Here is a 16,391-nt window from a genome sequence, read left to right as displayed (position 1 = left end):
TATCACCGGTCCGGATTCGGCCGTCTTAACAGGCTTGGCTTCTATCCATTTGGTGAACTTATCCACCATGACCAGTAAGTATTTTTGCTTGTGGGTTCCGCCTTTAAGGGGTCCAACCATGTCAAGCCCCCAGACCGCGAAGGGCCAAGTAATGGGGATAGTTTGGAGGGCGGTAGGTGGCATATGGCTTTGGTTTGCAAAGAGCTGGCAACCGGTACATCGTTGGACTAAGTCCTGAGCATCTGCCCGGGCCGTCGGCCAATAAAAGCCCGCACAGAAGGCCTTGCTTACAAGGACCAAGCTGCAGCGTGATGACCGCTGAGTCCGGCATGAATTTCAGCCAGGAGGTTCTGCCCCTTCTCTTCGGAGATGCACCTTTGAAGGACTCCGGTAGTGCTTTTCTTATAAAGCTCTCCCTCGTGGACTCTGTAGTCTTTGGATCGCCGCACTATGCAGCGTGACTCATTTTGGTCCTCGGGGAGTTCCTGCCTAGTAAGGTAGGCGAGGAATGGTTCTGTCCACGGGGCGATGATGGCCATTATTACATGGGCTGAAAGTGTTATTTCATTGGCAGAGCCTCCGATTGTGTCAGGATGTTCGGTGTCGGGTAGTGCGGTTGGGTCCGGGCTGTTATTGTTCGGCTCCCCTTCCCATACTACGGATGGCTTGAACAGCCTTTCCAAGAAGATGTTGGGCGGGACTACATCGCGTTTTGCGCCGATGCGTGCCAGGACATCTGCTGCCTGATTATTTTCCCGGGCTATATGGTGAAATTCAAGCGCCTCGAACCGAGCTGACATTTTTAGGACGGTGTTGCGATAAGCTGCCATTTTTGGATCCTTGGCATCGAAGTTTCCATTTATTTGGGATATTGCGAGGTTCGAGTCCCCGCGCACCTCTAGGCGTTGAATGCCCATGGATACTGCCATCCGGAGACCATGTAAAAGGGCCTCATATTCGGCTGCATTGTTGGAGTCCGTATACATAATCTGGAGTACGTATTGAACTGTGTCTCCTGTGGGGGACGTCAAAATGACGCCGGCCCCCAGTCTGGCCACATTCTTGGAGCCGTCGAAATGCATGATCCAATTTGAATATGTGTCATACTCTTTAGGGAGTTCGGCCTCCGTCCATTCTGCAACGAAGTCGGCCAAGACATGCGACTTGATGGCTCGCCGTGGCTTATAAGTTATGTCGAATGGGAGGAGCTCAATGGCCCATTTTGCAATCCGGCTCGTTGCGTCACGGTTGTTTATAATATCGTTAAGTGGTACTTCCGAGGCTACTGTTATTGAACACTCTTGAAAGTAGTGTCGTAACTTCCGGGATGCCATGAATACTGCGTACGCAATCTTTTGATAATGCGGGTACCGTGATTTGCAGGGAGTGAGGACAGTGGACACATAATAGACCGGCTTTCGAAGGGGGAATTTGTGTCTGTCCGCTTCTCGTTCGACGATGAGCACTGCGCTTACAACCTGATGTGTTGTTGCAATGTATAATAGCATTGGTTCGCCAATGTTTGGCGCGGCCAGGACTGGGTTTGTAGCCAGTATGGCTTTTATTTTATCGAGCCCAGCCGTGGCTGCATCCGTCCATTTGAAGTGTTCGGTGCGTCGAAGGAGGCGGTAAAGGGGCAGGGCCTTTTCTCCCAAGCAAGAGATAAAGCGGCTTAGAGCCGCCACGCATCCGGTTAACTTTTGTATTTGTTTGAGGTCCTTTAGGATATCTAGTTGCGACAGAGCTCGGATCTTGGACGGATTTGCTTCAATTCCTCTACCGGATACAATGAAGCCCAAGAGCTTTCCGGCTGGAATGCCGAAAACGCATTTTTCCGGGTTGAGCTTGATGTCGTATGTTCGGAGGTTATCAAATGTGAGCCTCAAGTCGTCTACTAGAGATTCAACATGTCTTGTTTTGACGACCACATCATCTACATATGCCTCCACTGTTTTGCCGATCTGGCTTGCCAGACATGTCTGAATCATGCGCTGATATGTTGCGCCGGCGTTTTTGAGCCCGAAGGGCATCGTGTTGAAGCAGAATGGGCCATATGGTGTGATAAATGTTGTTGCAGCTTGGTCTAGTTCTGCCATCTTGATTTGATGGTAGCCAGAATATGCGTCGAGGAAACACAACGAATCGTGTCCTGCGGTAGCGTCGATAATTTGATCGATGCGGGGGAGGGCAAGGGATCCTTTGGGCAAGCCTTGTTAAGGTCCTTAAAATCAACACACAGGCGCCAAGATTTGTCCTTCTTTGGTACCATCACCAGGTTTGCTAGCCAGTCCGGATGTTTTATATCTCTGATGAATCCGGCCTCTAATAGCTTTGCTAGCTCCTCTCCCATGGCCCGTCTCTTAGGTTCGAAAAAACGCTAAAGAGCCTGTTTGACAGGTTTGAATCCTGTTTGGATATTTAAGCTATGCTCGGCCAGCCTGCGTGGGATTCCTGGCATGTCTGAAGGGTGCCAGGCGAAAATGTCCCAGTTCTCTTGTAGGAACTCTCGCAGTGCGGTGTCTACATCAGGGTTTAACTGTGCCCCGATGGAAGCTATTTTATTGGGGTCCGTTGGATGGACTTGGAATTTGACTATTTCGTCCGCCGGTTTAAAGGAGGTGGACTTGGATCTTTTGCCGAGTACCACATCGTCCCTATTCACCATAGAGCGCAGCGCAGTCAGTTCCTCAGCCGCTAGGGCTTCGGATAGTGCCTCGAGGGCCAGTGTGGCTGTCTTGTTTTCGGCGTGGAGTGCTATGTCCGGATCACTAGCAAGAGTGATGGTCCCGTTAGGCCTGGGCATCTTGAGCTTCATGTACCCGTAATGGGGTATTGCTTGGAAGATTGTAAATGCTTCCCGCCCTAGCAGAGCGTGATATACGCTACTGAACGGAGCCACATGGAACGTGACCTCTTCAGACCTATAATTATCCGGCATGCCGAACACCACATCTAGTGTGATTTTTCCTGTACAGCGCGCTTCCCGACTGGGGATTATTCCTCTAAAGGTTGTGCTGCTTCGCTCAATGCGGTTCCAGCCTATTTCCATTTTTTGAAGGGTTTCCTCATAAATGAGGTTCAATCCTCTGCCGCCGTCCATGAGTACCTTGGTAAGACGAAAGCTGTCCACTATTGGACTAAGGACCAATGCGGCTGGTGCTCGGGCTGTTCGGAATTTAGGTTCATCACTGGCGTTAAAGGAAATAGCCATGTCACTCCACGGGTTTATTGTTGCTACTTGGTAGACTTCGGCAATGCTACGGAGTGTCCTTTTTCGCATATTATTTGATGTGAAAGTCTCGAAGACTGTTAATACTGTATTGGTGTCTCTGGGGTGGCTTTCTGTGGCCTTCGGAATTAGGAGATTTTCACCAATTTTGGCCACCTGCCGGAGTATCCAACATGCTCTGAGGTTGTGAGTTGGTGTGGCGTCCTCTGTACTGTGAATTTTACAGGGTCCATTGAGCCATCCTTCCGGTACGGTTCCATGCCCTGTAGAGGGTTTTTGCTTTTTAGTGCTTGACCCGGGTGTCTGGTGATGATGCACCCTTTTATTTCTGACTGGGTTTGTATTCAGGGCCGGATTGTCCCAAAATTTGATTTCGGTTTTCTAGGCGCTTTCCATCGCACAGTACTTTTGTACAATGGACGCCAAGTCAGCGAAGTGTGTAATATCACGGCGACTTGTGGCATTGAGTATTCCCTTGTCCGTGCAATTATTGCAGAAGATTGAGATTGCGTCTTCCTCGCGGCAGTCCCTTAGCCTATTCTTAACCAGGAGGAATCTGGCCCAGTAATGATGTACTGTATCATCGGGCTCTTGCCTGATTTTGGATAGATCGCTTATGTTGGGGTGGGTGGGTGGAATTAAATCCGAAGCCTCACCCCATCTGAGGCTCAGAGGCCGAGGAATTTCCGAACTCGAAAATTTGGATTCCTGGATGTTGTCCAATGAATCCAGTCCGTCGCCTGACTCTAAGTTCAGGTCTTGAGTGATATCCTCCCCTCCCGGGTATCCGGCTTGGAGGGATCGGGAATCCGGACGTAGCGAGTCCTTAAGAGAGATGAAGGGTCACCGCGTTGTCCCTCTACCACGGCAACGTGATGCATGACTTGGGGAGAGTTAATCTCTCTCAGATTGGGTTTAGGCCCAATCTGGTCATAATCCATAGCGACTCCCAGGGCGGCGAAGCGATCCAAGAGCTCGTTTATGGAGGAGAGCTCCATTGGATCTAACTGCTCGGTGAGTTCCGAGCTGACATGAAGATTGTTTTCGATGGCTCGAGAGGTCATCATCGGCGCAGAAGCCGAACAGGCGGTCATAAGAAAACCACCTAGCCGGAGTGTTTGGCCGACAGCCAAAGCTCCCTTAGCAACGGTGCCGTCTTTAAAGATGTGGCGAGGCATCCTTCCTGATGGCGACGACACAGAGGAACTCTCAATGAAAGCACCAATGTCGGTGTCAAAACTGGTGGATCTCGGGTAGGGGGTCCCGAACTGTGCGTCTAGGCCGGATGGTAACAGGAGGCAAGGGACACGAAGTTTTACCCAGGTTCGGGCCCTCTCGATGGAGGTAAAACCCTACGTCCTGCTTGATTAATATTGATGACATGGGTAGTGTTGGAAATATGCCCTAGAGGCAATAATAAAAGTATTATTATTATATTTCCTTGTTCATGATAATTGTATTTTATTCATGCTATAACTGTATTATCCGGAAATCGTAATACACGTGTGAATACATAGACTACAATATGTCCCTAGTGAGCCTCTAGTTGACTAGCTCGTTGTGATCAACAGATAGTCATGATTTCCTGGCTATGGACATTGGATGTCGTTGATAACGGGATCACATCATTAGGAGAATGATGTGATGGACAAGACCCAATCCTAAGACTAGCACAAAAGATCGTGTAGTTCATTTGCTAGAGCTTTGCCAATGTCAAGTATCTCTTCCTTCGACCATGAGAGCGTGTAACTCCTGGATACCGTAGGAGTGCTTTGGGTGTATCAAACGTCACAACTTAACTGGGTGACTATAAAGGTGCACTACAGCTATCTCCGAAAGTATCTATTGTTTTATGCAGATCGAGACTGGGATTTGTCACTCCGTGTAAACGGAGAGGTATCTCTGGGCCCACTCGGTAGGACATCATCATATGCGCAATGTGACCAAGGAGTTGATCACGGGATGATGTGTTACGGAACGAGTAAAGTGACTTGCCGGTAACGAGATTGAACAAGGTCTTGGATACCGACGATCGAATCTCGGGCAAGTAACATACCGATAGACAAAGGGAATTGAATACGGGATTGATTAAGTCCTTGACATCGTGGTTCATCCGATGAGATCATCATGGAACATGTGGGAGCCATCATGGGTATCCAGATCCCGCTGTTGGTTATTGACCGGAGAACGTCTCGGTCATGTCTACATGTCTCCCGAACCCGTAGGGTCTACACACTTAAGGTTCGATGACGCTAGGGTTATAAAGGAAGTTTGTATGTGGTTACCGAATGTTGTTCGGAGTCCCGGATGAGATCCCGGACGTCACGAGGAGTTCCGGAATGGTCCGGAGGTAAAGATTTATATATGGGAAGTCCTATTTTGGCCACCGGAAAATGTTCGGGATTTTTCGGTATTGTACCGGGAAGGTTCTAGAAGGTTCCGGAGTGGGGCCCACCTGCATGGGGGGACCCACATGGACGTGGGTAGTGGGGGCAAGGCCCCACACCCCTGGTCAAGGCGCACCAAGATCCCCCCTTAGAAGGAATAAGATCATATCCCGAAGGGATAAGATCAAGATCCCTAAAAAGGGGGGATAACAATCGATGGGGAAGGAAATAATGAGATTTCATTCCTCCCACCTTGGCCAACGCCCCAATGGACTTGGAGGGAAAGAAACCAGCCCCTCCACCCCTATATATAGTGGGGAGGCGCATGGGAGCTATACACGAAGTTCTGGCACAGCCCTACCTCTCTTCCTACTCCTCCTCTCCCATGGTGCTTGGCGAAGCCCTGCTGGATTGCCACGCTCCTCCACCACCACCACGCCGTTGTGCTGCTGTTGGATGGAGTCTTCCTCAACCTCTCCCTCTCTCCTTGCTGGATCAAGGCGTGGGAGACGTCACCGGGCTGTACGTGTGTTGAACGCGGAGGTGCCGTCCGTTCGGCACTAGGATCATCGGTGATTTGAATCACGACGAGTACGACTCCATCAACCCCGTTCACTTGAACGCTTCCGCTTAGCGATCTACAAGGGTATGTAGATGCACTCTCTTTCTACTCGTTGCTGGTCTCTCCATAGATAGATCTTGGTGACACGTAGGAAAATTTTGAATTTCTGCTACGTTCCCCAACAGTGGCATCATGAGCTAGGTCTATTGCGTAGATTCTTTGCACGAGTAGAACACAAAGTAGTTGTGGGCGTTGATGTTGTTCAATATGCTTACTGTTACTAGTCCAATCTTGTTTCGACGGTATTGTGGGATGAAGCGGCCCGGACCGACCTTACCCGTACTCTTATGTGAGACAGGTTCCACCGATTGACATGCACTTGGTGCATAAGGTGGCTAGCGGGTGCCAGTCTCTCCCACTTTAGTCGGAACGGATTCGATGAAAAGGGTCCTTATGAAGGGTAAATAGCAATTGGCATATCACGTTGTGGTCTTGCGTAGGTAAGAAACGTTCTTGCTAGAAACCCATAGCAGCCACGTAAAACATGCAACAACAATTAGAGGACGTCTAACTTGTTTTTGCAGGGTATGCTATGTGATGTGATATGGCCAAGAAGAATGTGATGAATGATATGTGATGTATGAGATTGATCATGTTCTTGTAATAGGATTCACGACTTGCATGTCGATGAGTATGACAACCGGCAGGAGCCATAGGAGTTGTCTTTATTTATTGTATGACCTGCGTGTCATTGAAGAACGCCATGTAAACTACTTTACTTTATTGCTAAACATGTTAGTCATAGAAGTAGAAGTAGTCATTGGCGTGACAACTTCATGAAGACTCGATGATGGAGATCATGATGATGGAGATAATGGTGTCGTGCCGGTGACGATGATGATCATGGAGCCCCGAAGATGAAGATCAAAAGGAGCAAAATGATATTGGCCATATCATGTCACTATTTGATTGCATGTGATGTTTATCATGTTTATGCATCTTGTTTGGTTAGGACGACGGTAGTAAATAAGATGATCCCTTACAACAATTTCAAGAAGTGTTCTCCCCTAACTGTGCACCGTTGCTACAGTTCGTCGCTTCTAAGCACCACGTGATGATCGGGTGTGATGTATTCTTACGTTCACATACAACGGGTGTAAGACAGTTTTACACAGCGAAAACACTTAGGGTTAACTTGACGAGCCTAGCATGTACAGACATGGCCTCGGAACACGGAGACCGAAAGGTCGAGCATGAGTCGTATAGTAGATACGATCAACATGAAGATGTTCATCGATGATGACTAGTCTGTCTCACGTGATGATCGGACACGGCCTAGTTGACTCGGATCATGTGATCACTTAGATGACCAGAGGGATGTCTATCTAAGTGGGAGTTCATAAGATGAACTTAATTATCCTGAACATAGTCAAAAGACCTTTTGCAAATTATGTCGTAAGCTCGCGCTTTAGTTCCACTGTTTAGATATGTTCCTAGAGAAAATATAGTTGATAGTTGATAGTAGCGATTATGCGATCAGTAGAAAGCTTATGTCCTTAATGCACCACTCAGTGTGCTGAACCCCAACGTCGTTTGTCGATGTTGCGAACATCGGACATACACGTTTTGATAACTACATGATAGTTCAATTAAATGGTTTAAGTAGAGGCACCAAAGACGTTTTCGAAACGTCGCGGAACATATAGATGTTTCGAGGGCTGAAATTGGGATTTCAGGCTCGTGCCCACGTCAAGAGGTATAAGACCTCCGACGATTTTCTTAGCCTGCAAACTAAGGGAGAAAAGCTCAATCGTTGAGCTTGTGCTCAGATTGTCTGAGCACAACAATCACTTGAATCGAGTGGGAGTTGATACTCCAGATGAGATAGTGATGTTTCCCCAAAGTCATTGCCACCAAGCTGCTAGAGCTTCGTGATTAACTATAACATATCAGGGATAGATATGATGATCCTTGAAATATTCATGATGTTTGACACCGCGAAAGTAGAAATCAAGAAGGAGCATCAATTGTTGATGGTTGGTGAAACCACTAGTTTCAAGAAGGGCAAGGGAACAAAGGGATACTTCATGAAACGGCAATTCAGCTGCTGCTCTAGTGAAGAAACCCAAGGTTGAACCCAAACCCGAGACTAAGTGCTTCTGTAATAAGGGGAACAACCACTGGAGCAGCATTACCCTAGATACTTGGTAGATGAGAAGGCTGGCAAGGTCGATAGAAGTATATTGGATATACATTATGTTAATGTGTACTTTACTAGTACTCCTAGTAGCACCAGGGTATTGGATACCGGTTCGGTTGCTAAGTGTTAGTAACTCGAAATAAAAGCTACGGAATAAACGGAGACTAGCTAAAGGTGAGCTGACGATATGTGTTGGAAGTGTTTCCAATGTTGATATGATCAAGCATCGCACGCTCCCTCTACCATCGAGATTTGGTGTTTGCGTTGAGCATAGACATGATTGGATTATGTCTATCGCAATATGGTTATTCATTTAAAGAGAATAATGGTTACTCTATTTATTTGAATAATACCTTCAATGGTCTCGCACCTAAAATGAATGGTTTACTGAATCTCGATCGTAGTGATACACATTTTCATGCCAAAAGATATAAGATAGTAATGATAGTACCACTTACTTGTGGCACTGCCATGTAAGTCATAATGGTATAAAACGCATGAAGAAGCTCCATGTTGATGGATCTTTGGACTCACTCGTTTTTGAAAAGTTTGAGACATGCGAACCATGTCTATTGGTGTATATGCATGAAGAAACTCCATGCAAATGGACCGTTTGGACTCACTTGATTTTGAATCACTTGAGATATGCAAATCATAACACATGGGCAAGATGACTGAAAAGCCTCGTTTTCAGTAAGATGGAACAAGATAGCAACTTGTTGGAAGTAACACATTTTGATGTGTCCAATCCAATGAGTGCTGAGGCATGCAGTGAATATCGTTATGATCTTACTTCACAGATGATTCGAGTAGATGTTGAGAATATTTACTTGATGAAACACAAGTCAGAATTATTGAATGGTTCAAGTAATTTTAGAGTGAAGTAGAAGATCATTGTGACAAGAGGATAAAATGTCTATGATATGATCATAGAGATGAATATCTGAGTTACGAGTTTTGGCACACAATTAAGACATTGTGGAAATTGTTTCGCAATTAATACCGCCTGGAACACCATAGTGTGATGGTGTGTCCGAACATCATAGTTGCACCCTATTGGATATGGTGCGTACTATGATGTCTCTTATCGAATTACCACTATTGTCCATGGGTTAGGCATTAGAGACAACCACATTCACTTTAAATAGGGCACCACGTAATTCCGTTGAGATGACACCGTATGAATTATGGTTTAGAGAAACCTAAGTTGTCGTTTCTTAAAAGTTTGGGGCTGCGACGCTTATATGAAAAAGTTTCAGGTTGATAAGCTCGAACCCAAAGCGGATAAAATGCATCTTCATAGGAAACCCAAAACAGTTGGGTATACCTCCTAATTCAGATCCGAAAGCAATATGGATTGTTTCTTGAATCGGGTCCTTTCTCGAGGAAAAGTTTCTCTCAAAAGAATTGAGTGGGAGGATGGTGGAAACTTGATGAGGTTATTGAACCGTCTCTTCAACTAGTGTGTGGCAGGGCACAGGAAGTTGTTCCTGTGGCACCTACACCAATTGAAGTGGAAGCTTGTGATGTTGATCATGAAACTTCGGATCAAGTCACTACCAAACCTCGTGGGATGACAAGGATACGTACTACATCAGAGTGGTACGTAATCCTGTCTTGGAAGTCATGTTGCTGGACAACAATGAACCTACGAGCTATGGAGAAGCAATGGTGGGCCCGGATTCCGATAAATGGCTCGAGGCCATAAAATCCGAGAACGGATCCATGACTTTGGAAGAAATACTTGATGGTCGTAAGGCCATTGGGTACGGATGGATTTTAAAAGGAAGACAGACAATGATGGTAAGAATTACCATTAAGAAAGCTCGACTTGTCGTTAAGATATTTTCCGACAAGTTCAAGGAGTTGATTACGGTGAGGTTTTCTCACTCGTAGTGATGCTAAGAGTCTGTTGGAATTGGATTAGCAGTTACTGCATGATTGATGAAATCTTGCAGATAGGATGTCAAAACATTGTTTCCTCGACGTTATACTTGAGGAAAGGTTGTATGTGATACAACCGGAAGGTTTTGTCAATCCCAAAAGATGCTAATAAGTATGCAAAGCTCCAGCAATCCTTGTAAGGACTGGAGTGAGCATCTCGGAGTTGGAATGTGTGCTTTGATGATGATCAAAGATTTTGGGTTTGTACAAAGTTTACGAGAAACTTGTATTTCCAAAGAAGTGAGTGGGAGCACTATAGAATTTCTGATGAGTATATGTTGTTGACATATTGTTGATCAGAAATGACGTAGAATTTCTGGAAAGCATATAGGGTTATTTTGAAAGTGTTTTTCAATGGAAAGCCTGGATTAAGCTACTTGAACATTGAGCATCAAGATCTATAAGGATAGATCAAAATGCTTAATAATACTTTCAAATGAGCACATACCTTGACATGATCTTGAAGGTGTTCAAGATGGACCAGTCAAAGAAGGAGTTCTTGCCTGAGTTGTAAGGTACGAAGTTAGGACTTAAAGCTCGACCACGGCAGAAAAGAGAGAAAGGACGAAGGTCGTCCCCTATACTTTAGACGTAGGCTCTACAGTATGCCATGCTGAGTACCGCACCTGAAGTGTGCCTTGCCATGAGTCAGTCAAGGGGTACAAGAGTGATCCAAGAATGGATCACAGGACAGCGGTCAAAGTTATCCTTAGAAATTAGTGGACTAAGGATTTTTTTCTCGATTATGGAGGTGGTAAAAGAGTTCGTCGTAAAGGGTTACGTCTATGCAAGCTTGACACCTATCCGGATAGCTCTGAGTAGAGATACCGGATACATATAATGGAGCAACAATTTAGAATAGCTCCAAGTAGAACAGTTATTTGGATTAGCTCCAAATAGAGCGTGGTAGCTGCATCTAGGAGATGACATAGAGATTTGTAAAACACACACGGATCTGAAAGGTTCGGACCCGTTGACTAAAACCTCTCTCACAAGCAACATGATCAAACCTAAAACTCATTGAGTATTAATCACATAGTGATGTGAACTAGACTACTGATTCTAGTAAACTCTTGGGTGTTAGTCACATGGCGATGTGACCTGTGAGGGTTAATCACATGGCGATGTGAACTAGATTATTGACTCTAGTGCAAGTGGGAGACTATTGGAAATATGCCCTAGAGGCAATAATAAAAGTATTATTATTATATTTCCTTATTCATGATAATTGTCTTTTATTCATGCTATAACTGTATTATCCGGAAATCGTAATACACGTGTGAATACATATACTACAATATGTCCCTAGTGAGCCTCTAGTTGACTAGCTCGTTGTGATCAACAGATAGTCATGATTTCCTGGCTATGGACATTGGATGTCGTTGATAACGGGATCACATCATTAGGAGAATGATGTGATGGACAAGACCCAATCCTAAGACTAGCACAAAAGATCGTGTAGTTCATTTGCTAGAGCTTTGCCAATGTCAAGTATCTCTTCCTTCGACCATGAGAGCGTGTAACTCCTGGATACCGTAGGAGTGCTTTGGGTGTATCAAACGTCACAACGTAACTGGGTGACTATAAAGGTGCACTACAGGTATCTCCGAAAGTATCTATTGTTTTATGCAGATCGTGACTGGGATTTTTCACTCCGTGTAAACGGAGAGGTATCTCTGGGCCCACTCGGTAGGACATCATCATATGCGCAATGTGACCAAGGAGTTGATCACGGGATGATGTGTTACGGAACGAGTAAAGTGACTTGCCGGTAACGAGATTGAACAAGGTATTGGATACCGACGATCGAATCTCGGGCAAGTAACATACCGATAGACAAAGGGAATTGAATACGGGATTGATTAAGTCCTTGACATCGTGGTTCATCCGATGAGATCATCATGGAACATGTGGGAGCCATCATGGGTATCCAGATCCCGCTGTTGGTTATTGACCGGAGAACGTCTCGGTCATGTCTACATGTCTCCCGAACCCGTAGGGTCTACACACTTAAGGTTCGAATTCTCAACAGCCATCGCTACTGCATCACCATCAAATTCTCAACAGATGCATACACGGTGCCGCACCAGAGGCGGTACTCTTTCGTATCTACTCAACTTATTTATCGCAGCAAGAAAATAGATCGCCACTACTTTACTCTGATTTCTTGTCCATCACTTACTTGCTAGTTGAGAGCAAACATTGGTTGCGAAGTTTCCTTTGTCCGGTTTGCACCTTCAGATCCGCCATGGCACGCTCAACACTATACTCCCAATGCTTATGGTTTTCGCCTTTTATATTCCACACTAGTTAAATCACAGTAGACTAAATTTCAAAATTGGGTCAGTCGATTTTTCAGAGCTCGCCGGAGTTCGCCGGTGCAAACGAAGGGGCTCGGGTGGGGACTTTGGTGTTGGGGCGGTGGTGGGGCCTCGCTGAACGAAGAAAACTCAACGCGAGTGGGGGCGGGGGTGGGGGTGGGGGTGGCGGAGGAACACAGGTGGTGGGGGCCGATGGTCCGGCCGGCGGCCCGTGCGGCGTTCTGCATGGGAAGTATCAGAGACGAGGAAGGAGAAGTGTTAGGAGACGTAGGATCTTCATCCAACCGCCTGAAATGGTCGACTGACCCAAATGCGGACATGCCTTTATATTCAGTACCATCATCGTACCTGCTTAGCACTACTCCTGAATCCATCAAGCTAAACAACATGCCACTCATAATTCCAAACTTGTTGCTTAAGTACGAATCTGATATGATGCTGATATTACTAAAACGGATAACATTTAATTGGTCAGTTGATGTTCCTACTTTACTTTCGAAAAAGCACGTGTACCACATATAGAGAGACAACAGGGAGTTGCTTTCTTAATGCGCTCTGGTTCATCATGAGTGGGCACTGCACAACGAACATTTTATTATCCAAAATCTGCTTGCTCTTCTTTAGCATGTTCCTCTTCCATTCTTCTTTAATAAGTACTCTCTCCGTTCCTAAATACAAGTCTTTGTATAGATTCCACCATGGACTACATATGGAGCAAAATGAGTGAATCTACACTCTAAAATGTATCTGGATACATCTGTATGTGATCCATAGTGGAAATCTCTACCAAACTTATATTTTGGAACGGAGGGAGTATGATAGTAGTACAGTATGTTCCTTGTAGTGAAGATGAGCAGGGACATTTGCAGTGTAGAGGTCTATACGGTCGGTTGGTATGGACACTTTGAACTCTTCGGGCCTCTTTGATTCATAGGATTTTGTAAACATGGGAATAGGATTTGTAGAGGCCTGCCCACTTGAATCCTATAAGAATAGCAAGGAAATGCAGGGAGTTGTGTCGCCCTTGAGAGTTACACTGATATTAACAGTACCGCACCTTCAGTTGAAGAGAGCTGGTATCCGAAGCCTTTCTAGCCGTATCGGCAATACTAGCACATATATTCCAGCAAGTTCCACTTTGCTGATTTTACTCTGATGCTTACAGTTTTCCCGTTATATCTACACTATGATCTGTGTAGCTGCTTTGTGTCGCACAAGCAGCAGTCCACTCTTGAAGCTAAACACTGCAATGACTTACAAAATTGGCACCAAGGCATTGAGTGCCATTCTGGATGTAATGAAAATCATACGCTCCCCACCTGTTGACTCTTGTTCAGAATATGATCCTAATGACTCTTGTTCAAAATTGCCACATATAGAGAGACAACATGGAATTGCATTTCTTTGGGCGTTGTGATTCATCATGAGTGGGCAACCAGCATTGTATGCAATTAAGCGGAACCTCAAGAATATGCTTCCTCTTCTATTCTTTAACATGTTCCTCTTTTGTTATTCTGTATTTAGTATGTACAGTATGTTCCTTGACAGGAAGGGGAGCAGGGACATCTGCAATCAACAGCTGATAGAGCTGGGATGTACTTGATCGATAGGCTTTCAATTACTAGCGGCAATACAACACCGTATTTTCAAGCCAGTTCCACTTTCCCGATTTATATATCGTGGTTATGGTGTACCCCTTTAATGTACACTATGATCTGCCTAGTTGTTGTGTCCCTTGTTATCATGGTTTGGCAATAAACTCTCTATACAGTATATTTTGAACCTATCATCTGCCAACTGTCCTTACTTCTGGAGCCTATTTTTTGTGTACTTGTGCCAGATTATATAAATGCACGCACCATATTACAGCACACATGAGCTCTCTCATCAGAGTCCAGTGATAGCACACAAGTGTTTACAGGGGCACCCCTATATTAGAATATCCTCTGCATTACAAAGATAATCTCACAACTATTTATGTTTTCATGGTTCTCAGATATTATACATAATTACAGTGAATATCTGAGTCCGCGCATCAGAAGAATATTGTGGAACACTGCAATGACTTACAAAATTAGCACCAAGGCATTGAGTGTTGGAGATATGCCCTAGAGGCAATAATAAAATGATTATTATATTTCCTTGTTCATGATAATTGTCTATTATTCATGCTATAATTGTATTGTCCGGAAATCGTAATACATGTGTGAATATATAGACCATAATGTGTCCCTAGTGAGCCTCTAGTTGACTAGCTCGTTGATCAACAGATAGTCATGGTTTCCTGGCTATGGACATGGGGATGTCATTGATAACGGGATCACATCATTAGGAGAATGATGTGATGGACAAGACCCAAACCTAAGCATAGCACAAGATCGTATAGTTCGTTTGCTAGAGTTTTTCCAATGCCAAGTATCTTTTCCTTAGACCATGAGATCGTGTAACTCCCGGATACCGTAGGAGTGCTCTGGGTATACCAAACGTCACAACGTAACTGGGTGACTATAAAGGTATACTACGGGTATCTCCGAAAGTGTCTGTTGGGTTGACACGGATCAAGACTGGGATTTGTCACTCCGTATGACGGAGAGGTATCTCTGGGCCCACTCGGTAATGCATCATCATAATGAGCTCAAAGTGACCAAGTGTCTGGTCACGGGATCATGCATTACGGTACGAGTAAAGTGACTTGCCGGTAACGAGATTGAACGAGGTATTGGGATACCGATGATCGAATCTCGGGCAAGTAACGTACCGATTGACAAAGGGAATTGAATGCGGGGTTCCTTGAATCCTCAACATCGTGGTTCATCCGATGAGATCATCGAGGAGCATGTGGGAGCCAACATGGGTATCCAGATCCCGCTGTTGGTTATTGACCGGAGAGTCATCTCGGTCATGTCTACATGTCTCCCGAACCCGTAGGGTCTACACACTTAAGGTTCCGTGACGCTAGGGTTGTAGAGATACGAATATGCAGTAACCCGAAAGTTGTTCGGAGTCCCGGATGAGATCCTGGACGTCACGAGGAGTTCCGCAATGGTCCGGAGGTGAAGAATTATATATAGGAAGTGCAGTTTCGGCCGTCGGGAGAGTTTCGGGGTCACCGGTATTGTACCAGGACCACCGGAAGGGTCCCGGGGGTCCACCGGGTGGGGCCACCCATCCCGGAGGGCCCTATGGGCCAAAGTGGGGAGGGGAACCAGCCCATAGTGGGCTGGTGCGCCCCTTAGGCCCACCCCATGCGCCTAGGGTTGGAACCCTAGGGGTGGGGGGGGGGGGCGCCCCACCTTGCCTTGGTGGCTACTCCACCCTTGGCCGCCGCCCCCCTAGGAGATCCCATCTCCTAGGGCCGGCCCCGCCCCCTAGGGGAGCCTATATAAAGGGGGGAGGGAAGGGGCAGCCACACCTTGAGTCTTGGCGCCTCCCTCTCCCCTGCTACACCTCTCTCTCTCGCAGTATACGGCGAAGCCCTGCTACTGTGACGCCCTGCATCCACCACCACGCTGTCGTGCTGCTGGATCTTCATCAACCTCTCCTCCCCCCTTGCTGGATCAAGAAGGAGGAGACGTCATGCTGACCGTACGTGTGTTGAACACGGAGGTGCCGTCCGTTCGGCGCTAGGATCTCTGGTGATTTGGATCACGTCGAGTACGTCTTCCTCATCCCCGTTCTTTGAACGCTTCCGCGCGTGATCTACAAAGGTATGTAGATGCAATCCAATCACTCGTTGCTAGATGAACTC

The sequence above is a fragment of the Triticum aestivum genome, chromosome 5A (genome assembly GCF_018294505.1).
Source record: "Triticum aestivum cultivar Chinese Spring chromosome 5A, IWGSC CS RefSeq v2.1, whole genome shotgun sequence".
Lineage (NCBI taxonomy): Eukaryota > Viridiplantae > Streptophyta > Magnoliopsida > Poales > Poaceae > Triticum > Triticum aestivum.
The sequence above is the reverse complement of the archived record's forward strand: the minus strand, read 5'-3'. Positions refer to the sequence as shown.